We start from the raw sequence: 27,847 nt of genomic DNA, 5'->3' as shown, positions 1-27,847 counted from the left end.
CCACTTCCGGTCCACTTCCGGTCCACTTCCGGTTTGCCTACTTCCGGCCCACTTGTGGCCAAGTTGTGGCCTATTTCTGCTTTTTTTATCCAGCATAGAGTTTTGATTTGAATCCCAAGAAATTGTATATAAATACCAAAGCCAAAAATATTAAGTGTATATACACATACACACACACTCACACACAAAGGACAGTGTTGAACCCAACTGATATTTTTTATTCAGTATAAAGTTTTGAATTGAAACCCAGGAAATTGTATATAATAAACAACAGCAAAAATGCCGAATCAAAAATATTGCAATCAGTGCAATAAAAATATATTTAGCTCTAATTGGGCCAGACACCAAAAAATTTGTAACCCAGACAAATACAGAACTCCCACAAAAATTTGCCCCAAATGCCATAGAGAATATAGCATGAAATACTTTACATATACACATAAAGATACTTGCTCTGCACAGTCATCAACATTGCCCCCTCAACCATCCACATCTGGCCTGAAAAGAAGGCACGAAGTACCTGTTAATGCCAGAGCAGCAAAGCAACCATGCCATGCACCCATCCGTAGCAGTTTTAATACCCAACTTAGGGATTATCGGTTTGTATCGGAGCCAAGATGCGGCATTGAGAATTTCTTGAACAGTATAAATCCTAATCTGCAGGCAATTCTTAATGCACAAAATGGCTCTTATAAGCTGTTCCTCAAATTGTTTGTACAATATAAGAAGCCAAATGGCACAAAATTTATACATCCCCACTTAACAGAAACTGTACCTGTATATTCAAATGCAAATTCAGACACAATAATAAGCAGCTTGATAAATCAATTGAATATTAAACACTCTGAATTTGCGGCAAAAGAATCAGGATGGAGCCTATGCGGCTCATCGCACAAGTTATATGTTAATATTTCTGAATTTAGCCCATTACAAGGATCTACATATCTGCCATTACCTGCCAATATCAAAAACAAAAGAGCCGTGGTCAATATAAAAAATAATGACGCGAAATGCTTTTTGTGGTGTATATTAGCTGCTTTGTATCCAGTTTCAAAGGATCCTCAGAGAATAACTTATTACAAACAACATGAGCACGATTTTGACGATGCAATGGAGGGTTTAGAATATCCAATGTTAGTTCAGAATATTGATAAATTTGAAAAAAGGGCCAGGCACATCAATGGCAAGCAATTATCTATTAATGTATTTATTTGTTCCACTGGCAATTGCCCGATAGCACCTCTCAGAATCAGTACACTTGATGATGAATCTGCAATTCCGATTGATCTGCTCTTAATTGAAGGGGATGGCACACATCATTATACTCTGATAAAAAATCTTCAAGCTTTAGTGAGAACACAACTAGACAAATCCAATACAATATTTAAGTTGTGCAGAAGATGCTTAACTGTATTTGATGGTCAAAAAATGGTGAAGGGGGTTCGGGAAGTGAATGCAGAAATTGCCAAAAACAAGTTAATTGAGCATCTGAAATACTGTGGCAACCATAAACCTGTTCATATGGTGATGCCTAATCCAAGTGAAAATTGCAAATTCAAAAAGTCTGAAGCCTTGTTGGAACACCCAGCATATATTGTCTGGGATTCTGAATCAAATCTCAAATCTCTTGCATCCTGCAATCCAGATCCAGAAGAATCTTCAATTACACCATACCAGCAACATGAACCTTCCAGCTTTTGTTATGTGGTTGTACAGGATGGTGTTGTTATTAAAGAATATTCATACAAGGGACCAAATGCCATCAAAATATTTGCACATAGAATAGAAAATGAGTGCCGTGACATAGCATATAACATCTTATTAAAATCAAAGCCTATGTTGCCTTTAACAGAGGAACAGATTGAGGATTTCAACAATGCAGAAAAATGCCCGGTATGTGATTGTGAATTTTCAGATACAAATATCAAGGTACATCACCATTCTCATACAGATGGTAAATTCTTAATGGCCCTGTGTAATAGCTGTAATATTAAGATCAAGAGACCAAGATTCATCCCCATATTTTGCCATGGAGCATCCAATTATGATTTCCATCATCTGATCAGGTACGAGGGGTTTGAGAAGCAGAATTTAAATATTTTAGCTGAAAATGATGAAAAATATATATCTATTAGCAAGATAATTAAAGTTGATGGTGTTCCTATTCACATAAGATTTCTTGATTCTTACAGATTTTTATCTGCTAGCCTGGATACACTGGCCACTCAATTATCTGATGATCAATTCAAAATCACACGTGCTAAGTTTCCAAATCAGGACCTGAAATTAATTAGGCGGAAGGGTGTATATCCATATGACTATGTCACAGATTTTTCTAAATTTGATGAGTGTTCCCTGCCACCACAAGAAGAGTTTTACAGCAAAATCAGAGGATCTGGAATCACTGATGAAGATTATCACCATGCTCAATTGATGTGGAACAATTTAAAATGCAAGACATTTGGTGATTATCACATGGCATATTTGAAACTTGATGTCACTCTCTTAGCTGATATATTGCAAGCATTCAGAAAATCTTCTATGCAAAATTATAAGCTGGATCCAATGTATTTTTACAGTGCTCCGGGCCTAGCATGGGCCGCAACGTTTTTGAACACCAAAAAGCAATTGGATCTAATCCAAGATCAAGATATGTATCTATTTATGGAGAAATGTATAAGAGGAGGCATGGTGCAATGTTCTCAGAGATATGCCAGAGCAAATAACAAGCATATTATGCTGCCTGATTATGATCCAGCACGGTCATCAAATTATATACTGTATGTAGATGCAAACAACCTCTATGGTCACGCCATGATGCAAAAACTGCCATATGCAGAGCTTGAATGGGTTGAAAATTTCAATATTGAAGATCTTCAGAATTTTGATGACAGTGAACATGGCCTCATCTTAGAGGTTGATCTGACAATTCCAGATAATGTACACAACAAATTTTCTGATTTGTCCCCAATTCCTGAGGTTAAGTGCTCACCTGGCTCTAAACAGAAGAAGCTCATGATGACTCTGGAGCCGAAACAGGGTTATGTCACATATTACAAAAACCTACAGTTCCTGATGAAACATGGTGTTCAAGTGACCAAAGTTGGCAAAGTTTTGAGGTTCAGGCACTCAGAATGGTTGAAACCATACATTGATACAAACACGGAGCTTCGAACATCTGCAAAAAGCCAATTTGATAAGAGCTTGTTTAAATTGATGGTGAATTCAGTGTATGGCAAAACAATTGAAAATGTCAGGAAACATACCGATGTTAAAATAATTACTGACCCCAGACTGAGCAAAAAATTGGTTGCAAAGCCCAACTTCAATTACAGAAGAATTTATGATGAGCACATGGCACTTTTCAACATGATGAAAACAAAGATCAAATTTGATAAACCTATTTATGTAGGGGCTGTGATATTGGAATTGTCCAAATTACATATGTTAACATTGTATTATGATGTGTTGAAACCTTTTTATGGTGATCGTGTAAAATTATTGTACATGGACACGGATAGTTTTATTCTTGATATTCAAACAGAAGATGTTTATCAAGATATGGCACAGCCTGAATTGTTTCAATACTTTGATACCAGTGAACATACAAAGATTCAACCCCACAACAAAAAGGTGCCTGGCAAGTTAAAAGATGAGACATGTGGTGATGTTATTGTGGAATTTGCTGGGTTAAGTGCCAAGGTGTACAGTTTTAAAACATGTAGTGCTGTTGTCAAAAAAGCCAAGGGCATTGGCAGAGTGACTGTTGACAAAGATCTTGAATTTGAAGATTATAAAAATTGCATCAAATCCCAGAATTCAATCAGAACATCAGAAAATAGAATTCAGAGTGAGAATCACTTGCTGACTAGCAATATTGTAAGAAAAGTGGCTCTGGATCCACATGATGATAAGAGACGCATTTTATCATGTTGCATACATACTCTACCTTGGGGGCATTGTGATTTGAAAAATGGCAATCAATGCCCAATTCCAGAGCATGATTTGAAATAAATAAACATGCCTATGAACTTATTTGGGTTCAAAAAACAGGCTATTATGGACCTGCCGATACCACAACCCTCTCCTGATATGCTGTCTAAACTGAGTGGCTTGTTAATTATTCATCTGAACAGCATACTTACAGATAATGATGATGAAACAGGCAAAATATTGTACATATTTAACAATAATTTAAATCATTACCAATTACCTGTAGGTGGTCAATTGCAATTTATTACAACCCCTGAGGGTAATGTCAAGATTTCAGTAGGGAGAAATATTTATAGAATCAAGCACTCAAACATGATTTCTGGCACTGTATATACTGTTTCTGCTGGTGACTGCTTATATATTGAGGTCCCTGGATCCTATGACAAGCTTATACCCTTTTTTATAGAATTAAGAATCAGATACTCTATAATAAATAACCACTAAAACAAAAATGCCTAATGATATATTTGGCCATACAAGACATGAAGATCACAGTGATGAGATTCTGATGCTTGATGTCAGAGTCAAGAAATTGAGAAGTGATTTACAAGCTTTACAGACCACACTCAATGCCAGTCTTCAATTAGAAATTACAAATTTGCAATCACAATGCATGGACCCTCTTCTTAAAATTGATTCTGAACTCAAAGTGCTGCTTCAGAAATATACTGATCTGGCAACATTGGATAATTTTCAAAGTTTAGAAGAAGCTGTAGCAGCTCTTCAAGCCAAATTTAAGACCCAGGCTAACAACTCTGAGCAATTGAAACAACAATTGGAAGAGCAGATAAATAATGTCCAGACACAACTCCAAACAATTGTCAAAAGCATAAAATCACAAGAAGATTTTGATCTAGTGATTTCCACTCTAAAAGAACAGATTCAATCACTCCAAATACCTAATCTGGACCCCCTGAACAATGCCATAGCCGAGGTTAAAGAAAAAATTGAGACACTTGAAAATTTTATGAAGAATTTGCCATCTTCTGATGCTTTGAATGCAATAACTCGGAGTGTAGCAAATATTAAGCTGCAACTTGAAACATATGAAGATTTTGGAAAAATTCAAAGTACCATAACCCATCTTGAAGGTACAATAGCAGCAGTGCAAAGTGATTTGGCAAATGTACAAGAATCCCGATTGCCTGGGATTGTAGATACTCTTGTCAGTGTCCAGCAACAAATCACAAAGCTTGAAAACCTCAACACCGAATCTGAGCTATCTCATTTTCATCACTTGATCGATGATATCCAAACAAAGCTTGAAATTTTACAACAATCAACACCCTCTCAGGCAGATATAGCCCTGCTCCAAAATGCTATGCAAAATGTGGCTGATGCTTCTGAATTAAACAATGTAAAATTGGCACTTGAATTTTTGCAAAATACTGTTTCAAATCTTCCCACATCACAGGAACTTAAAAATATTAAGAGGGCAGTGAATAGGATATTGAAATCAGAAGATATCAAGAATATCCAAGCAGAGATCAAACATCTCACACAGACAGTGGCCACTCTTCCAACCAATCAACATATTAATGAATTGCATGCCCTGTTTGAGGATATCAGAAGACAGGTCCATGATCTTACTGCTCAAAATTCAAAATTGGCAGTTTTTGAAAATTTGCAACAAATTGTAGCTAATATCAAGCAACAGCTAGGGACCATGGAATCCAATCAAGCAAATGCTCTGTCTGTTTTTGCCACCCAGCTTCAAGAGATTGTGCAACAATACAAGAGACTTGCTGTGGACATAAAAATCAAGCCAGGCCATGATGATGTTGTTAGGACCATCAATGAGCACCTTGAATCTGTAACAAGCAGATTGCTTACAGCAGAAAAAGAAATAACGGGCATAATCGAGAATCCAAAACATACAGTAATTCTTGAATTGTACAGCATCCCCAACAAAGAATATGATTCACCATTTACACCAGGTGGTAAAATATATATGCTGTCCCCTGCACAATTTTATTACCAGTTTTTTGTTGGGGGCACATTGAGACCAATCAAGATCAAATATTGGCATCAACCACAGGCACACCACTACCCCACCTTATCAATAATAAATGCTGACAACAAACCAAAAATCACCAGTGTAGAATTGGAGGATTTTACAGACCCCAATACATTAGAAACAGCCTATGCTGAAGATGATGGCTCTCTGGAATTTAAAATACAAATAGGGGACAATTTATATTTAGAAAATCCTGCAGTTTCAGCTGCTGAACACCCCATAGTTGCAATATTCTTGTTTTCATATTATGTCTAGTTGTTGATGAATTACACAGACAGGCCAGACATAATTTTAAGAGACTCCCAGTAGTCACAAAGGGCATAGATGATTTATGGCAGAGCGACTTGATTGAGTTGGCAAGTGGGCAGTTGAAAAACTTAGACAAAATCAACAAGGGCTACAAGTATCTACTCACTGTCATAGATACATTTTCAAAATTTGCCTGGGCTGTGCCACTCAAATCCAAGACTGGAAAATGTGTTACAGAAGCCCTCAGGACAATCATCAATCAGAGTGGAAGATCCCCGCGCTATTTGCAAACAGATAATGGCAAAGAATTTTATAATTCAGTGTTTCAACAATTTATTAAAAGCCAGGCAATACAACATTATTCGAGTTACAGTGATCTCAAAGCCTCAATTGTAGAGAGATTCAACAGAACCTTAAAAAATCTTATGTATAAACAATTTACCCTCCAAGGTAATTATAAATGGCTTAATATTCTTCCAGAACTTCTACATAAATATAACAACTCGGTCCATTCCACAATCAACATGAAACCCTCTGAAGTAACTCCATCTGATGAGCAAAAATTGATCAGCACTGTTTATTATCCTAGATATCAGCCAACAACAAGAAAGGCCAAATACAGGGTGGGCGATCAAGTAAGAATCAGCAAATATAAGCACTTATTCAAAAGAGGCTTTACAAGAAACTGGAGCACCGAATTATTTACAGTGGTTCAAGTTAAACCCGGGACCCTTAACACATATATAATAAAAGATCACCGAGGAGAAATTCTCAAAGGCAGGTTCTATGAACAAGAGCTCAGCAAAACTAAACAGCCTGACACATATCTCATAGAAAAAATCATCCGCAGAAAAGGCAACAAGTTATTTGTCAAATGGCTGGGTCATCCGGAAAACAGCTGGATCGATGCAGACAAAGTGATAATATGAGCACCTGGGATGTTATAAAAAGGCTTCCAGAACCTGAACAGCAGATTAAGATAAATGGAGTGCTGCTGCCTGATAATATTAGGTGTCTTATTGTTGGCCCATCAGCTTGTGGTAAAACTACACTAATGGTTGATAATTTTTTATTGGCACCCAACTGGTTAGACTGGAAAAACAGGCACTTGTATATCTTCTCTAAGAGCTTGGAACAATTAAAATATCAGCAGCTGATGAAGCTATATGATGGATTGGATATTGCCACTTTTGAACCAGATGTTAAGCCACTGGATGAATGTCTCGATAATTCTGTTGTTGTGTTTGATGACATTATATTGGATAATCAAAACAAGGTTAGAAATTTCTTTACACAGGGCCGACACAAAAACATTGATTGCTTCTACCTGGCACAGACTTTTTCTAAAATACCGAAGCAGCTGATCCGAGACAACAGCAATTTTATATGTGTGTTTCATCAAGACCATACCAACCTCAAACACATACATGATGAATATGTAGGTGGGGACTTGAGCTACAATGATTTTTCCAAGTTTTGCAGCAGGTGCTGGAACCAGGACAGTTATGGGTTTGTCACAATTGATATGACAAGAACACCCAATAGTGGCAAATACAGAAATAAAATCAACGATTTTCTAGACGTTGAGACATAAATAAATAACCATGAAAAGGCCAATCATTGATGATCTTAAGTTAAGAGATTATCTTGTAAAAAGATTTAAGGGATGGAAAACAGAGAACCGTGGAATTTATGAAAAACACAAACAAACAGAACAGCCTGTCATTGATGCTATTAATAATTTAGGTAAGAATATCAAAACTGTTACAGAGCAAAATCAAGATTTGATCACGGAGCTTGTACTTGTAGCTGCTAGGAACATATTAGATTATCCATTCACCCCACTTTCCAGTATTCATACACCTAGTCCTGTTGCTCCTAGAAGAATTGAAGCTACACAGGATCCTATTGAATTGGGTCTTCTTGCTCAAAAATATTTAACCACACCTAAAGACAACAAAGATGAGGTCTTTGGCTTATATGCCGACACAGAGCTTGATGGCAGCATTATTCATAGAATCGGTAATTTCAGAGTAACTTTTATGGGGGATGATATCATTGTATATTCAGAATCTCGTCTCGGAGAAAAAGGTGCTTTTGTTAAGTACACCGGCACACCTGGATTGTGGGAACTGATAACTAGGAAAAGGCCTGGCAGCTATACAGATCAAGATTATGAGGATTACAAAGAAATATTAATAAAATCAGATGCTCTATACCAGAACAATGATCCCACACAAAAAAGAGTCAAGTCTAGCAGTGGAGCAAAATACAACAACTTAATCAAGCCCATATGGTCACAGATCAAGACTGGCAGTGGAATCAAACAATACAACACTCTGCCTAAAGAATTTGTGTGGGTTGATGATGTCAGGAAACTTGTGGATAGGTTGCTGGTGATAGCTGGGGAGGAAAATGCTGGCAACCACAATTTTTACAATGAAAAGGTTGGAATTATGGACATGATAAGCACCAAATTGTCTAATTTTATAGTGAATGACCCTAAGGGGATTGGATATCTCATAAAAATTATTAATACTCTACCACCTAAATTTTGGAATGTTTCTGAGGGTCGGGGGTTGGTTAATGACATCATAAACAAGTTGCCATTTGAACTACACATTCCAGGCTATCAGTATTGTGGTCCAGGCACAAAATTGGATCATAGATTAAACAGAGGTGATCCTGGTGTAAATCCCCTAGATGCTGCTTGTAGAGACCATGACATAGCATACAACACACATTCTGATCTTGACAAGAGACATGTTGCAGACAAGAAATTAGAAGAGGCTGCATTTGGTAGATTTGTAAGCAAAGATGCATCTTTGAGTGAAAAAATAGCAGCATTGGGAACCACCATAGCTATGAACACCAAACAAAAACTGGGGTGGGGGCTGTGAATATGTATATAATAAACCTACGATGAAGGCCAAGGGTGTTATGTATCAAATACCTTATGCAGGTCTTAAATCTCTTAAAACTATTGACAGTCTTTTAACCAAAAAGCAGCGCAAGAAAAAAAGCTCTTGTCTTGCAAAGGGACATGGTATGAAATTGTTGCTTAGTACCCCCCAATTAAAAAAATTACAGCAATCAAGAAAAAAATTGCATACAGGGGGTTTCATATTTACCATCCCTGCCATCTTAGCTGCTCTCGGGGCTGTTGGGAGCTTGGCCGGGGGATCAGCTGCCATAGCAAAAACAGTAATAGATGCCAAGAAAAATAAGGCAGAATTAGATGAGCAGAAGCGCCATAACCTGGCCATGGAGAAAAAAGGCAAAGGTGTTAAGAGAGCCATGAATAAGTTTAAAAAAAACAAGAGCCGCTTACAAACCAAGATATTGAAGCTTTAATCAAGCCACTGGGCATCAAACATTTTAGAGGTGTGTACATGTCTGATTCGTTACCGGAACAACCACTCAACAAAGAGTGTGGCATTGTTAATTTGGATGAGTACAAAAATCAGGGCACTCACTGGATTTGTTATCTTAAATATTTAAAAAATGAGGCATTTGTGTTTGATTCATTTGGAGGTGTTCCACCTGAAAATTTAATAAAATATCTAAAATCAGCTAATCTTTATTACAATAATGCCCGTGTTCAAAACTTCAAAGATGTTAATTGCGGACATTTGTGTTTATCTGTTCTCAGATATATGTCTCAAATAAATAAACCATCAATTGAAAATTTTCAAAAGGCCTTGTGGTATCTGAAACATCATGGGGGTATTCCATCTCACCAGCCAAAATTCAATATTGAAACTCAAATTGCATGATGACATAGTGTATCCCAAAACAATAGCTCTCAGAGCATTTTACGGCATGTACCTAATCCCTAATATTACACACCACAACAATACAATTGCAGTTGGGGATCAAAAAATTGTCATCACTCCAGGGCAGTATAATCTGTCCACTCTAAATGCACAATTACCCAGAGGTGTAGTGTTAAGTCAAAATTCTGTCACTCACAGAGTAGAAATTGTATCTGCCACAGAAACAGTGCATCTGGGTACTATAGGAGAGCTGTTAGGATTTGAGAACAACACAAAACTTGAAGCGGCCATCAAACACACTGCTATGAATATACCTAAATTCTTAGCCATAGAGACTTAGAACCATATTCTTAGCGAATATTCACTGTAATGTGGCCGAGGGTATGATCACCAAATCAAATGGCATAGGCACTCACAAACAAACCGGCATCATTGCAACATTCAAACCTAATTCCGAATTCATGGAGCCAATCATCTACAATCCATCCCCAACATTATATTTTCCTGTGTGCCATAATAGAATAGATTACATTGAATTGATGGTCACTAATGAAAAAGAAGAATTAGTTGATTTTGCTGGAGCCACAACAACTGCTATCATAGAGATTAACATTTAAATAAAAATACATACAATGGAAAATATTGAGAGTTATGAGCTACAATCATTCCCCCCAAACAGGAGGACATTTGCAAATTTAAATCAACCCAACACAGAAATCGAGGTTGACCTTGATGTAGGGGACGGCTTTATACACCCCCACAGAGCAGATCTATACATCAAATTTGATGTTGTAAAGCTGGATGGAACAGATTATCCGGCAAATTCGAATATAAGACTTGTAGATAATTTTGTACCGCATCTGTTCTCTGAAATTGAGGTCAGAAAACATGGCGTTGTTATAAACAGAATAGATTATCCCGGCATTACCTCCACAGCTTTGGCTACATTAAAATTATCCAAAACCGAAGCTTCTTACTACAAAATCGGTGGATTTGAGGCTGGTGATAAAATATTATCCAAGAGCCACACAGTGCTGTTCCCCATGCGCCTGTTGCCAGGATTCTTCTCGGATTACAAAGATATCATGTGGAAGGGGGGGTTAAGAATTACATTTAGAAGAGCTGCAAATGATAATAATGCTTTGATGAGGTACAGCACATTAAACCCTACAGGGGAAGCTCTGCCCAATACCCTACCTGATGAAGGCAAATGTATTATTCAAACTTTGGAGCTAAGAATCCCGGTTGTTGAATATGAGGCCAGTTACGCTCTTAAATACAAAGCTGATATAGTAAAAAATCCACAGGTTCCTCTGCAATTTTATACATATCAATGTGTACAGAAGCCCGCATCTGGCACATATTATGAATTTGATGCTACAAATTCATTCTCCAGCATACAATACGACATGCCTGATTTTGTAGTGGTACTGTTTCAGACTGGGAGACACAACAATCAGGAAAAAAATTCGAGTAAATTTGATAACTGCAACATCAAGAATATATATCTTAAAAATGGCAGAAATGAGGTCTTTCCTAGAGAAAATTACAATTTAGACATTTCCAAGGATGATTTTCTTAAATTATATGAGGCTTTTTCTTCCTTCAAGCGTGTCACTACTGGCAGTACTGATATGTATTACTCACCAGATGAATTCAAGACACAGAGACCCATGTTTGTAATTAACACTTCAAAAAGAAAACAGGTTGTAGTTAATGACAGGACAAACATTAAAATTATCTGTGAATTCCACGAGGCTTTACCAGATGACACCATATGTAGCGTTATTCTCATAGGTGAAAAATCATATGTTTATGACGTAAGAAATGAGCGGGTCACAGAGCAATTCTAGAGGGTCTCTGCATATTGCATTGTCTTAGTACTAGATATGCAAGATGAGCCTGGTGTCCAATTGAACTTAAACCGGAAGTAAACCGGAAGTAGACCGGAAGTAGACCGGAAGTGGACCGGAAGTAGACCGGAAGTAGACCGGAAGTGGACCGGAAGTGGACCGGAAGTGGACCGGAAGTAAATATGTGTGGGTGGGTGTGGGTGGGTGTGGGTGTGTATAGGTGTGGGTAGCCTAGTTTTAAGTCTCACAGAAGTGCCTTTTGTAAGTGTAGACAAATCAATCTGAGAGGGGGCTCTTCCTTTCCGAAAAAGCTCTTCCTTTCTGAAAAATTCCCGAGGGCATTTTCACAAAAATCTTGGATTAGGCAAGGGTTCCACACTTGAGCAAAAAGCTCATATGGGCATGTTGAGCTTGTTTTAAGTGTAGCAAATCTGCATTAGAAGAGCTCTTCCTTTCTTGCGCTGTCCCTATTGTAAATACATCTACTTATATATATATATATATATATATATATATATATATATATATATAGAGAGAGAGAGAGAGAGAGAGAGAGAGAGAGAGAGAGAGAAAGTACGATGTCTCCTACCCGTCTACTTTATCCACCTTGCTCGAATTCTCACAACTCATCCCATCTTAGCCTCTAACAGTGCTGGGGTCTGGAGTTTGTTCCTTGCTTCTGAATTATTGAACGGCCACCTCGAGACTTTACACCCAAGCCTCCTTGCATATGACAGTGGGCGCAGCGCCAGACAGGACCTGGTACCACTTCAAGTCACCCGAGCAGACTCCATTGAAACCTAACGACCCCGGCGGTGCAGGTCGTACTTCAAAGGCTTCAGAAGGCGTTGCGTGGGACTCAAGTATATCAAGTTAACTGCACGAACTGGATAGCCACTGGGTCCCAGAAAGGAAGTGAGTTCTTAGTTGCGCAGAGAGGATTTCGTTCGAGCGCCAAATAGTTCGCGCACACGACGCTAGATAGCGTACGGAATAGAGAACTTCTTTGCTCGAGCGAATAACGCTCGAACAGGTAAAAACGACCGGTATACGTTCGAAAGCTAGTAGTACACGTATAACAGTAATTTGTCTGTGGCAGCGGGTCCTCAAATATGGATCGTGAGGTGAAAGACGCAGTGAAATTGAAACTTAAGTGAACATAGTCATTGTGGGAAAAAGGACAGCTTGCTCTGCGACGACATTCATGAGCGTTTCTACATTCTAATGTCTTCATATAGGAGACGTATTTATTTTACACGAGAGCCCTGAACCAGTGATGTGCCGTAGACTATAAGTTTACGTCTACATGCGTTGTCTACACGTAATACGTGTAGATTACATTGGGTTGTAGTTTACATAGACTACGTAGACAATCTAAAGTACATTAAAATTAATTGTCAAGGCTTCCATGAAAGGAAAGCGACATTTTTAACTAGATTTGTTCCTAACGAACTGACAAGAGTCATATATACAACAAAATGTCTCTTCTCTTCTCTCATCAACTATGGAAGAAGATAAATCGTATGCAAGAAAACAACAGATGGCAGTCGTGAGGCAAAATAAGTCTTTTCCGATAAAACAGTAGATTATTTCCTACGTTAAGTTTTTTTCTAGGTGAGAAATTGTTTAAAATTGCATGGAAGAGTATGAAAGTTGCTTCTCACACATTAGCCACTGATACGCAGTGTAATTTTGTTTTACTTGTACAACGCCCTTTGCTAAGTTATCACCTTTCGCCATTTTGTTTACATATATTACGTCAACTGCGTATTTAAAATAGTCTACGTGTAAAATGTAGACTATCGTTGTTTACGCGTAAATGCACATCACTGCACTCAACTAAGCTTATATTACATTTCTTGGATCTGAAGTGACGCATGCGTCAATCGTGGGAAAATAATTATTCCTTTCTTTCACTTCAGATCCAAGAAATGTAATATAATCTTAGTTGGGCGCTCTCGTGTAAAATAAATACTTCTCCTATATGAAGAAATTAGAATGTAGAAATGCTCATGAATGTCGTCGCAAAGCAAGCTGTCCTTTTCCTCACAATTGACGCATGCATTCTCGAGACGCCTCTGGTACAATACAGTGATATATGAAAATGAAACAGATGATTGTGGGCTGAAACTGCCAGGTGAGAGACTAAGTACAAGCGAGAAAATATTCAGTTAAAGAATTTCATGAATGAAATAACTTTTTAAAGTAAATTATGATTGTATTCAATATATACTCGTAATATTGTACTTTTACAGCACTAGTCCGCTTAAAGATATAATTTGTCATTGTATGATATATATGTAGTATATTATGGTATACTACAAACAAACATACTGTCCAATTGATGCATACATATACAGGGTGTCATTTTAATGGCGCCCACGGACCACGGAAACGTATAGAGGACATCAAAACAAACAACTTTTCTCAGTAACATTTTTCTCGTTGGTGCGTCGTTTCGGCGCTACAGTCGTTCAAAAAAGCCCGTTTTGCCGCCTGAATGCTGGCAACCACACACAACATTTGATTGCATTTGTGACGTCATATCCCGTCGTGAAGCGATGCGTTCCAGGGTTGCCAGGAACACACATACTCTGTGAAAAATGACATAGCTACAATCAGCCACATTATGTACCGTAACACAAAACGAGAAAACACGTTCTGTAACCTAACAGGAAGTAAACAAACGATACGAAATATGGTAGAAAGAAAATAGAATTCAAGTGGAAGTGGTCATATCGAATTTTGTCTCAGCTTTCATGTCAAATATTTAAAAATCTAGTTACCAAGTTGGCATCTACAATTTAGTCTATCCACTTCGTCCTTCTGAGGCTAGTTGTCTGTAACACACTGAACAGATGACAAAATAGAAATGAAAGAACTCAAAATTCCAAAGGTAAGCAACACATAATACCGGGTGGGGGCAAATAAAAGTGGCCCGGAGATTGTACGATGGAACTTTGTTCTCCGGGCCACTTTTATTTTATTTTATTTCAGAGCATTATGAGGCAAGTGGCAAAAATGATTGAAAATACAGGAATATAAGTAGTAGTAATACAAGTTCTAAGGAGACTGTTTACTTATGCACCGGATACACATGCAATAGTTTGCAAATGTGAACAGGGCAGTGTATTCTGCACTGATTCATCATTAGATTGTTACTGGGGTTGTACTTGTTTTAGCCATAATGTAACAACGTGAATCTCGGATACTTCCGTTATCAGCACAAAAGTACCGCATGGCATCTGGACACAAACCTGTAGATATCAACCTTGCAACGAGATTTGCAAATATTTGACATGTAGTTGGGCGTAAACAGCCAGGTGTAAGCTGTACGTGCAATAAAATTTATTGTTGTTGATATTTTAGATGTAGGCTGAGACAAAATCCGACATTGACATTTCATTTTGAATACTTTTTTATCATTTCTCATATCGTTGGTTCACTTCCCAGTCATATCAGGGCCTGAGATGATTGTTGATCTTCTGGCTGGTAGGCTATGGTGTTCGGTTTGCTGGACGCGTCGTTTTACAGCTAATAATGCGGTTGGTAGTTTGTCATTTTTCACAAATTTTGTTTGTTCCTTGCAACCCTGCCATTCTCTGTTTCGCCCTAGGATATGACGTCAGAGGTACGATCAAATGTTGTGTTGGGTTGCCAGCATCCAGGCGGCAAAACGGTCTTTTTTGAACGGCTGTAGCGTCGAATCGACGCACCAGCGGGAAAAATGTTACTGGGAAAAGTTGTTTGTTTTGATGTCCTCTATACGATTCTGTGGTCCGTGGGCGCCATTAAAATGACACCCTGTATATTATGTGCCATGTCAACATGTTGTATTTTATAATGTACATGCACCAATGCCCCTCAAGGGCACTTTCGGTGTGAAAAGATGTCATCTCCCACCCTCGAGGCCACCCCGATGACACACTGGTAGCGTCATCACTTAGTAATCAAGGGGTCCCGATTTCGATACCCGGTGGAGGTATATGTTGATTCGGATCCCACTTTAAACTGTAGATTCAATAGCAATTTCTTTCACTTTACTTTTGAAGACCGTTGTCCTTTCAAAATTTTTGTAACTACTTGGTAACATATTGTATAATGGATGCCTGTGTAAAAACTTCCTGTTTGGCATGCAGTTAGGGAATGTGGAAGTTATTTTTTTGCCTGGTATTGCAATTGTGGCTGTCTATGTTCTTTGGATAGTTCGATTTTGTATCGTGTATGAAAGTAAGCGTTTCAAGTATGTACAAACTTGTAGTGTTAATATGCGAGTTTTTTTAGAAAGATGTTTACGTGTATCAATTTTGTGTACATTTGCCAAAATACGAAATGATCTCATCTTGCGACTTATCAATTTCGTCATATCATCACTCATCCACATCGCAGAGATTAGCCAAAAGTAGCAGAAAACTACGATTAATAAGAAAAGCGAATCAAATGTGACGCTTTCCTGAACTGACGTATACCTGTACAGTGGGATGCATGAGTATTCCCGTGCAAATTGTCAATGATAATTTTTGTTAATATTTCTCTTACATCTGTGTGTTCGTAAGCGATGGATTTTTATGTATGCTGGTGCAGAAGTTGTCAACAGCTTGTTTTCAGTTTTCTTTTAATTATTGAAGCTCTTATTGGGTCAAGTAAAGTGCACGAACATGGTGATGGACAATTTGCACGGTAATACTCGTGGATCCCACTGTAGCAGTTATCCCTGGAGCAAAGTGGCGCGTAGCGTTAGAGAAAGGGGGAGCTAGCGGGCAGAGCGAAGCCGGGAACTGCAGTCGCTTTCCTCCCCTCCACGCAATCTCATTCCCTCTCACGTGTTCATCGGTGGAGCCGCCTCGCGTCACTAGTCGCACAGAGACTTGCTTTCGTTCGCTTCCTCCGGAGACAAACACGAGCACCAGTAGCTAAATGTCCAGGCGCCACAGCGTCGCTCGTCTGCAAGAATGCAGTTCAGGATTCTTCCCATACGTTTTAGCGGACACACTTTATTTCTGGCACATTTCAATGGCGTGTTCTCACTAATAGATTTCCCAGGTGGGAGGAGGAAAGCTGATAACTCACCCACAGCCAGAGATCACGATGACTCTTCCTCTGACAGGTGATTCGTCTGAGGAAGAACATAATGAGACGCTGAGAAGAAGAAGAAGAAAGAAGATCCGAAGATGGAGACGCGTCAGGAAGCAGCAATTAAAGCTAAATCACCGGACCCCCCGGGGAGTGCCTCTCCCTCGTTATTAACGGGGTCTTTAAGGTTAACGATCTGGCACCATTGTTTTCAATGTTGCAAGATAAGACAGACGCAATTACGATGCAGTCAATGCCAGATGAGATTGGTGAGCGTGTTGTTTGGTGGTGCAGGGTGCTTCAAAAGGACTTACATCGCTTGTAAAGTGTATACCATCTGCAATATTCACACGGTGTCTTCGTTGAGAAGACTTGAAGAAGTTATTCGTTTCTAGGAATGGAGAAAGAGGAAAATATGCAAAAATTCTGACAGGATATTTTTTTGGAGTTTCGCGCCTAGTGCCACGTGTAATGGCCTGAACTAGTGCTGCAGCGAGATTATTTCGCTCGAGCGCCAAATAGTTCACACTGACGTACGGAATCGAGAGCTTCTTCGCTCGAGCGAATAACAGGTAAAACGAATAGTATAAGCTCGAAGCCCAGTAGTACACGTGTAACCGTAATTTTTTTTGGTAGTGGGTCCTCAAATCATAAACAGTATATTATATATATATATATATATATATATATATATATAATGAAGACATAATTTGCAGAATTGTCCGGTATTGTGCAAGATATCGCAAATGAAATGTCTACTTGTTGTTCAAATATGACGGCGATTCTCTCCAGGTGGAGTGACGATACAGTGTTTCAAACAACATTGAAACTTCTCTCTTTTCAATTTGAAGACGAAGAGTCCTAAATATTATTCAACCTTATTAATTCTACTTACGATTTCTGTTTGATCGTGTATTACATTACTGGCTCATATTTTTTATTCGCTGTCGACTCAAAAGTACTATGTTGCCCAATTTATGAATTCAAAACGATGATATTTTTTTCGGACGAAAAAAAAAAGAGTATTAATGAATTGAGACTGACTGACTGAAGTTTCTTGACAATTTGTTTTTGAAGTTCCGTTTCCTTGACTTCTATACAGAGAGACAATATTATGATATTTCAAATACGAATGCGACATATAGCGTTGGCCACTTTCAACCAATGACAGATTATTCGTTTTCTCAGAATTCACTGAATATAACTGAAAGTTAAACGAACTTGCTGGTCTATATTCTGAATGCTGAAATGTTAATGTGTTTGTTCATTGAGCAAGCAATGAATTAAGGATCAGCTCTGCCATCTGTTGACCGACTTAGTAGTTACAAGGTCTCATGGCTGTTCAACCTAGATGCTCCGCCACCCGCCGTACTCAAGAGTCTTGGTGGTTGCATAACCTTCGGGATAGGAGTGGTTCATTACTCAAGAATAAATTTTTGCATACGTTATAATATCTGTAACTACAGCACTCGGGCCATTTAAAAATAAGTGTTTTTGTACGGTATGTTACGAGTTTATGAAACGCTGTTGCTTCCAATTAAGCAACTCATCTGATTTTTCATGACTTCATGGATTGTTTTGACATACTTTAGAATATCAGAAATTACTGAAATTGTGTTCTAAACAAAGAACTACATATAAGTAAGTAATCTTCAAATATTTATGAAATTCATTAGGAGTATTTGAAAATAAAATCCTTAGAAATTTTTTTTGACCTGAAAGGGATGAGCTAGATAAGTGGAGAAGGTTACATAATTTAGAACTGGACAATTTGTATTCCTGTCCAGATATTAGTAGAATGATTATATCAAGAAGACTTAGGTGGGTCGGCAACGTGGCACGAATGGGAGAGGAAAGAAGAGTTTATAGGATTCTTGTTGGAAAACTTGATGGTAAGAGACCTGTAGGAAGGCCGAGAGGAAGATGGATGGATAACGTTAAGATGGACCTAGAGGAAATCGGTAAGGATGGAAAAGATTGGATTTATCTTGAGAAAGATAGGGACAGCTGGAAGGCTTGTGTTGCTGCAGCCATAAACCTTCGGCTTTAAGAATGCTAGAGAGTTCGTTCATTAGTACAGTGTAAATTCAGTAGCGCCATAATTAAATGAACATTAAACAGAGGAGATTGTTACTTGGATTCCTAAAATAATAGTTTGATATTGAATATACGCAGTTTTGTAATTTAGTAAACGTTGTAATGACCCCGAGTTTGCCATTACTTCGTGGTTTTATATTATTATTATTATTATATTTTATATTATTATTATTAGTATTATACAGCTGATGATCCATATATATATTCATAAATATATTAATGCCTTCAACCAATTTTCCAATATGGCCGCCTTTATAATCAATACACATATCTACAAGTATGAATAGCAGCAAATTTAAGCAATTTACATAGTTTCAACATTAATCGTTTCATTTGCTTTTAAATATTCTAAAGATTGTTGTAAGTTTCATTTTAATCAAGTTAGTGAAGCCTAAGTTAATAATTTCTGCGTTAAATTCCTTATATCTATTTGTTGTTTCATGTTTCTGGCAAACGCCGTTCGTTTCTCTTATATTTTGAAAGCCATTGTTGATTTATTTAAACTCTGGTGGTGTGAGAAGATCACGTGCTTTTCATTGCATTGTTGCCACCACATACCTAATTCACTGTGCCAGATTACTGTACATTTCTAATATATTACTGTTTGCTATTATCAAACTTCCTAGTATTAAAAGGTTATTGTGTCTGGTAACACTGTGTAACTGAGGTGTTGTTTTCGCCTTCCAGAAAAACGGTTAGGAGTTGCGCGGAGAGATTTGAAGTGGCAAGAGGTGCTTCGCGTTACGGGAAAGATAGGCTTACGCATCTCGTGCTGTACCGTTCAAAAGTATTTGAATTGTAATTTTAGTCTTACATGATATACGTGCGTGTCCATAATAAACGTAAAGTTGAACATATTGCGGTTTTTCTTTATTTCGAAAGTGTATTTCGTACTTGTGGATACCTGCATCAGGAGGACAACCTCGTGGGTTGTCATTGGACTTCACCTGTGGATCCAAGGGGAAGGTACGCAGTATCTCAACCCGATCCCTGGGATTATCCAGCATGCTCTGCTGAGCTTATAAGGTAAGTGTACTTGTGAAGTGCACCGCTACGCGGGACGTAGCAACGTCAAATCCTGGCGCATCGGAAATGAAAATAAACACTGATTTAAAAACGCTCTAGCCTTCCACAATTCGGGGTTTTAACCTTCAACATATTCTGCTTATTGCCGTTACCTAATATTACGAAATATATAAATTGTTTTTTAATTGTAATTATAGAGAGTATGTGTACTTCATACTAAGGAACAAAAAGCATAATTCTTTTCAGACATACGAATACCTTTCGTTCATGTTCAAAAATGATCCACATAATGCTCAAAATTACAGGATGATTGAAAAGTCCCCTAACACCCACTATAAAATGTAATGGAGTTAGGCTGGGTGGAATTGGTTATGATTAGGCCCAGGGGGAAGCACAGTTGCGTGTGTCAAGCTGAGGTCCGCCATATTGTTGGCCGCCATATTGAATTCAACTCCAGGATTTTAAATGAGAAGGGGGTGATGTGATATATATATGAAATCAGGCTAGATGTCTTGTTAACAAGTTAAAAGTTATGACTGAGCAAATTTTGACTTCATTTGTCTCTGAAGCATATAGGCTGCAGATGCTAGAGTGCGCGTCAAATCTCCTGCATATGGCCTTGAACGGCTGAAGAGGACCAGCGAATCACAGACGTGCGGCGTTGCCTTGTTCCGTGACAAGGCGTTTCGCTCAACCACGGTGTATCTTTTCCGTGGGAGATTTCGACATGGCACAGCTGCAATGCGCTGCTATTGGCTATCGCCATATGCAGGAGATTTGACGCGCACTCTAGTAACATTTATTGGTGAAATGTGCAAATTATATGAATTTACAAACACCTAAACCTTAATGCAATTAAAAACAATAATTGATTATGTTATTTACATGGAGTAGGACCACTTTTCGTAGAATGCTCCATTACATATTCTGCCTCTTGCCTGTGAACGAAGCCAATTTGCACCATCAAATGTTCTAAATTGAGAAACTTATTTTCTACATTAAATTGTAGATCCATTATATGTAATAAATTAGATTATTAGCACAGATATACTGGTTCAATATTATTGCAATCTAAAGCATCTCCTGGTGGAAATAATTGTAAACTAGCCTAGTGCATAATAATGGAGTTTACACTTACCTAAGTTAAGGGATATCTCTCATTGGAGCCAATTACACCAAAACCCTGTAACCACACTCGTTGTAGAGTTCCTGTGAACAAAAGAAGATAAAACAATGAATACAATTAATAAATAACAGTACGGTTTCAACAGCCCTTTTTTGTTTTGAACTTTAACTACCCATACTAAATTAGTTTATTTTTTATATTAGAATAATGAGAAACTCTTTTCACTTCACTGAATCAAATCATAATCTTTCATCCTCATTACGCGAATCAAAAAAATGTTCTCCTGACAAACATGAGATTTTATAAGTTTCTGTTGTACGTCCACTACATTGCGGTGGTTTAGTGTGTAGGGCGTTTGACGAAGGGCTTGTCCTCGCATAATGCGGCTCTGGGGCTCACCCATCCTCAAATAAATGAGTACCTGGTGGCAACCCTCGAGGATAAAGGTGGCCGGAGCGTGGTGCTGATCGCTTCACCTCCAAAATGAATGAAATCTAGAATGTGTGGGGCGCTACCTCGATGGCAGTGCACGGGGAACTTTTCCTTTTTTATGCACAGACAGGCTAATCGGTACTGGTCCCACAGTTGGGATCAAGCTAGCCCTAGAGAGGACTAAGCTAGCCAACAGGGGTGCTCATCCCCCCAAGGCGCACCCACCCCAAAATCATGTCATGTGTCCCCCCAAAAAAATCATATCATCCGCAATCCGCACGATTTAATTACGAAACAGGGGGCCCATCACTCAAGACCCCCTTAAAATCGTTCATCATAATCGATGATATCCAGCCATAGTTTAAAAACCTCACATTGGCCTCATTCTACTCGTAGACTATTTTATACACGTAGATTGCGTAATCTATGTAAACAACATGGTTAAAGGTGATAACTTAGCAAAGGGCGCCTTGGAAGCAGAACAAAATGATACTGCGTATGAGTTGCTGATGTGTGAGGAGACCTTTTCATACTCTTTCTTCCAAATTCGAACAATTTCTCACCTAGGAAGGAACCTAATATAGGAAACATTCTAGTGTTTTATGGGGAAAATATATTTTGCCTCACGACTGCCATCTGTTGTTGCTTTTTGCATACTATTTAACTTCTTCCTTCGTTGATAATAGAAGAGAAGAGAAATTTTGTTATAAATAGGATTCTTTTCATTTCGTTAGGAACCAATATAGTTGAAAATGCCACTTTCCTTTCACGAAACGCTTGAAAATGCACTTTAGATTGGCTACGTGGTTTATGAAATTACAACCCAATATAATCTACGCGTAGATTACGTGTAGACATAAACTTATAGTCTACGGCACATCACTGTTCTACGTGTAGTCAATATAGACTATGTAATACGTGTAGACAATGTAAACAACATGGCGACAAGCGTGAGCATAACAACGGAAACGAAACAATTATATTTGTAATTAATTTTAAAAATGGACATTTCTTGTCTTACGATTGTGATGGGTATTTTACACATTTTAACTTTTGCTCAATAGATGACGTTTGGAAGAGAATGCCAGAAGCTTTGGCTGTAAATAGGACAGTTTTCATCTCGCTATGAATCAGTACGATTGATAAATGGCATCTTATTTCAGGACAGTGCATAAATTAACTTTCAGTGTAGCTTATATTGTGTGCGTATACTACGTACGGAATAATACATTACGCACACAACATGCACATTTAGTTAAAGGCACATTACAAAAAAATACAGCACGACTGAAAAGTGCAATTCATAGGTACTATACAGTCAACGGCAAATATAATGGTAAGCAAATTGTCCACCACTATTTACATTACTATTTTCATTCTCCATCCTGTGTTGTTTTAATGAATGAAACTATGTTGGTTCGAAGCAGGTATTGTTCTCTGCTTATTGACGTCATTATTTCAATTCATTGACCTCACATTGTGTAATACAGACCGAATGAAAATGATGGTGGACAGTTCGCCTACTGTTTCTTTCGCCGTTGGGTGTACATAGTACAGCTTTCCACAACGTACCATTTATTGATCGCGATTTAAGCAAATGCTTATACATATCTTCATATGATATCAATGTTATTTTGTATTGTCTTTGCGATTCGTGGTATGCAAGCTCGAAAAATATTCTTATTTACCACCAGCATATATATTACTTATTTGTACATATAATTTCCATATTTACATACATTTTCTCGCATATATTCCATATTCATGATATTTCTAGATTTTCCCCTTCTTGTGCCTAATGCCAAAGGTTTTCCGTTCTTCTGTATTAAATCTTGACAATAGATAATCATATGTTATTCAAGGTTTCGTCTCAATAGAGAATCATCTTACGCAGTGAAATCCATTACATGTTTTAAATATTCTCCCATTACTTCATGCAATAATGAACACAATTTCAGTCAATACAAATCTTTTTTTAGGGACAACAGGAGGAGATTCACGTTTCAGCACTGGTTCCAAAATTTAAGCACATTTTGCATTGGAATTTGCATTAAAATTAATTATTTAGCTGGATGAACTGCTTGCTTCATAAAAATTCAATTTTTCACAATTGCAAACCCATCTTTAATTCTATATATGGATTAATAAAACTTCAAACTTAATTGTAACACCATTAAACCTTGTTTCCATGACATAAAAACTAAATATGCTGACCAAGGCAGAAATTTATTTTATTATAAACAAACTAAACGTAACGTTTCAGCCTTCTAGCAAGGTCTTCTTAGCACCAAGTACAAATGCAACCAGGTACACAACAGTACGATATATATACACAAAAATACTCCCCTCCAGACTATTAGAAAGTTGTTATGGAACATTCTAGCAGGTGGATTTCCCTTGTCAACTGTACTTTCACCTGAAAGAGAATGTTGCTGGACTGTATGGTATTATGAGGAGGAGGATAGACTGGACATAAACAGAAGAAGGAAGAAAAGTGGCAGGGGAGAATTGGAAGAGAAAGAAAAAGAAAGGAGGTTTGGAATAATGAGTAGGCTATGGGGAAGACCACAGAAAAGATATGCAAATTGCTTAGAAAAGCGGGAATTAAAACTTATAGGAAGGGAGGGAGAAGCATCTTAAGAATAGCGAAGAATGCAAACAAGAAAAAGGAAAACAGAGAAGAGGAAGGGATTATCTACGAAGTGAAATGTAAAGAAAGTCAGAGTGTGTACATAGGAGAAAAGAAAAAGAGGCTGAAAGACAGGTTGAAACAACATAGGTATGATGTACGACTTAAGAGAGAGAGAGAGAGAAATGTGATATTTAAACACACGAGAGAAACAGGACATGAAATAGAGTGGGATGAGGCTAGGCAGATAGGAAGGGAGAAGAGAATTCTAGTGAGAAAATGGAAGGAGGCCAAGGAAATAGAGAAGAAAGGTGAAGAAGACACAATGAACTGGAATGGGGGACTGAAGTTAAACTAAGAATGGAAGAAGGTGTTAGAAAGAGTGGAAAGGACAAGAGAGAGAGAGGAGAGAAGAAGGAAGAAGAATGAAGGAAATAGAGCGTGAGATAAAGAGTCCAGCGACATTCTAGATGGAAGTAAATATGTTTAGCCTTTTAGGTGAAAGTACAGTTGACAAGGGAAAGCCACCTGCTAGATTGTTCCAGAATTACTTTCAAATAGTCTGGAGGGGAGTATTTTTTGTGTGTATATATATCGTCCTGTTGTGTACCTGGTTACATTTGTACTTGGTACAGAGTCTGAAGAAGACCTCGCTAGAAGGTTGAAACGTTACGTTTAGTTTATGTTTTATAATAAAATAAATTTCTGCCTTGGTCAACATATTTAGTTTCCAAACTGAAATAAATCATTATTTTAAAATTAATTCCGAACTTTAAGAGATATATCTAAATTAACAACATGTAGATATAGGTTCTAAGAAGACTGGAGCACGTTGTTAACAGATATATTTTAGAAAAAACATCAAACTTTCAAAAGGTTATAAAACATAACCAAATGTTCTTAAAAACTCGTTACCACTCAAGAAAATTCGCCAATGTGTTCTTAAAAGATACTAGAGACATGCTGCCATCTAGCGAGCATTTTCCAAGACACACTCGCCCTTGCTTAAAATGCAACGAAGCAGTTTCAATATTGCTTCTTTTGTATGAACAACTTTCAAACATGTCAACCAGAACCAAGGGCGAAATGTCACCATCGTGTCGACCTGACATCGATATCTCGTTCACATGTCAAGCGACGCAGAAGCGATTCCTCGACCGTCGAGATATCGGCAGAGGTGAAGACAGCTTTCGGGAACGAATCGGCGAGTCGTGTCACGTACGGGATGAATTCGTAATGTCCCCCGGAGAGGTTCGCAGGGGAAGAAATAATAAAAATTCTGTCATTTTTTCCTTATCTTCTGACGGTTTATACCAGTTACAAGACTGCCTCATGCCATTTTCATCTCTGTCAGAAGATGCGACCTTGGAAACCAACAGTGGCGCCAACTCAGATTTGTTTCATAATTTTATGCGATAATATGTCATTTGTTCTAAAATGCCATTTTTTGTTCCTTGGACAGGAAATGTAGGCCAGGCCATTTCTAAAAAAAATATATGAATTTCACAATGGCTTTTTTTTTGTCTATTTCAGCCTATTTCGATGATAACTGCTTCTTGAGTGCCTAATCCGGGAAAAGTATGAAAAATATATCCATGTTCATCACTTTCTGTATTCCCGGTGCTTTTTTGCCGCCTATTTTATGAGTTTTAGTGACTCATCCTGGTTATAAATCCTTTCCCTCCATTACTTTCCTAACACATATGACCATATGGGAGACGTAACAAATTATTATGAAATATTTTGCTAACAGTTACTAATTAAGTTGAGAATTCTTTAAATGTATAACGATCAAACAATTTGATTTCTTATTGGGAAGGCTACAGCCCCACAGGCCCGTTTAAGATGCCGTCACTGATAAAGCTGACTTATATAAACGAATCTATTCCTTGTAATCAATTCTTTTGTAAACCTACCGTTAGGTTTGCAGGAATTGTAATCACTGCCAAGAGATGGCACCACTAACTGTAGAAATGAATACAACAGTGATTTCCTAACAGAAAGAGGAAAATCGAAGCACAATCAAGCAACATATCAAATTTAACATAGGCATTTGTCTGTTATGGAACTTTAATACAAACAGATATGGAAAACTGAAAATTGAAATGCACTATTTAAAACTTCATTTACATTCTCATTAACTGAAATATATATATATATACGGTATATGTTCGCATTGTCGGTAACAGGAAATCTTGTGCATTGGACTAAGCAGTGCATAGTTAGATATCGGTTAGTTCATCGAACTATCCAGCCTAACTATTGCCTATTTTGTGGGGAGCAGGAAAAGGTTTATAGTATCCTTGCCTTGACTCATCTCACCCAACAGGTCGTTAGGTGCCAGGGCTTGCCCCGAGTTGATAGCTTTCTGGAGATGAGGCCTGCTCGAAAAAGGTTTATAGTATTGTCAGTAAGAGGCTAAAATATGTTTGTATTTCCTTATGATAGTGTTGCCAGGGTTGTGGGATTGTGAAAAATTCGCAATTTCTAAAAACAGTCTGCATTATAAATAATAAAAAACGCAGAGACACGCAGTCGACATTTGAGCCCAGAATCTACTCCAACGGTGGAATTATTGAAGGTCTGTGATCGATTCTCGGCTCCTATAAAAAAAGCAGCCGACAAGCTAAGAGGCCTAACTAATAATTTATGATTATGACATATAGAAGACCGTTAAAAAGCTTTGTTATTGTTGTTAGTATCCATTAGTTTCTGGGGTTACATTGAAATCCATCATTTCAGCGTTCACAACAGGAAGAAACGAGTTTGAGTTAAGAAAACATGATTGGTTTACGCTTTCTTGTAAAGAAAGATTTTTGTAGCTACTATTAAATTTAGTAATTTATAATAATTGACGCGGCTAGGCTGTAAACTCATCTGAAACAGCAGACTGGTCAAAGGCCAACAGATGGCAGCACTGGACGTGATTCAACCCTAGCCCAGCTCCATGACAAATTTAGTCAAAGAAACATGTATGTTCCACATAGATAAAAATAATATTTTTTTTCATACGTAGGTTGTTCTTTGAATAAAGATCACTACGAGGATCTATAGTTGACAAAGATTTAATACATAAATTACATATTTATTTCAAGACGACTCAACTTCGAATTCTTGTGCATAAACAACTTGACAAATACTAGGGACGTTCAATATATAAGTTTCCCTATGCTATAAAATATTGTATAAAGCAATACCATTAAAAAGAAGCACATGGTTGACAAGCGCCATCCTTCGTCTACAAGGAACAACAATCGATTCATTATCAGACGTGAAGGCGCATGCGCTCAAGGGCGAAAAGTAAATGCTTGTTCGGAAAACGCGGGCTCGCGTCTTAAGGAGCTCAGAAGCATGGATGCTAAGGGTGTTCAGCTTATGAACTTTTTGGAGCGAGGAAGAAAAATTAATGCTGACCGTTATTGTCAAACATTGGATAAACTGAAAAACGCAATTCGACATAAGCGACCAGGTCTCCTGTCAGCTGGTGTCATTCTTCTTGACGATAACGCTCGCCCCCACTCAGCAGTGCAAACACAACACAAAATTGAAGAATTGGGGTGGGAACGGCTCCCCCAC

At 37.9% G+C, this 27,847-nt stretch overlaps 1 protein-coding gene across 2 annotated transcripts in view; it reads right to left on the bottom strand.

Moving 5' to 3' along the window:
- Positions 1-27,847, bottom strand: part of LOC145997487 (monocarboxylate transporter 2-like) — a 356,030-nt gene that overhangs the window by 306,700 nt on the left and 21,483 nt on the right. Inside the window, exon 2 of one of the 2 annotated variants that reach the window (XM_083134590.1) lies at positions 21,223-21,293. The exons of the other annotated variant lie outside the window; for it this stretch is intronic. The gene's annotated coding sequence lies outside the window, so the exon portion shown is untranslated. The remainder of the gene's footprint in view (positions 1-21,222; positions 21,294-27,847) is intronic. 2 annotated transcript variants of the gene reach the window in all.

Source organism: Lepisma saccharinum, chromosome 13 (assembly GCF_977018435.1).
Source record: "Lepisma saccharinum chromosome 13, izLepSacc3.1, whole genome shotgun sequence".
In the NCBI taxonomy this organism is placed as follows: Eukaryota; Metazoa; Arthropoda; class Insecta; order Zygentoma; family Lepismatidae; genus Lepisma; species Lepisma saccharinum.
This window is presented reverse-complemented; position numbering and strand designations above follow the sequence as displayed.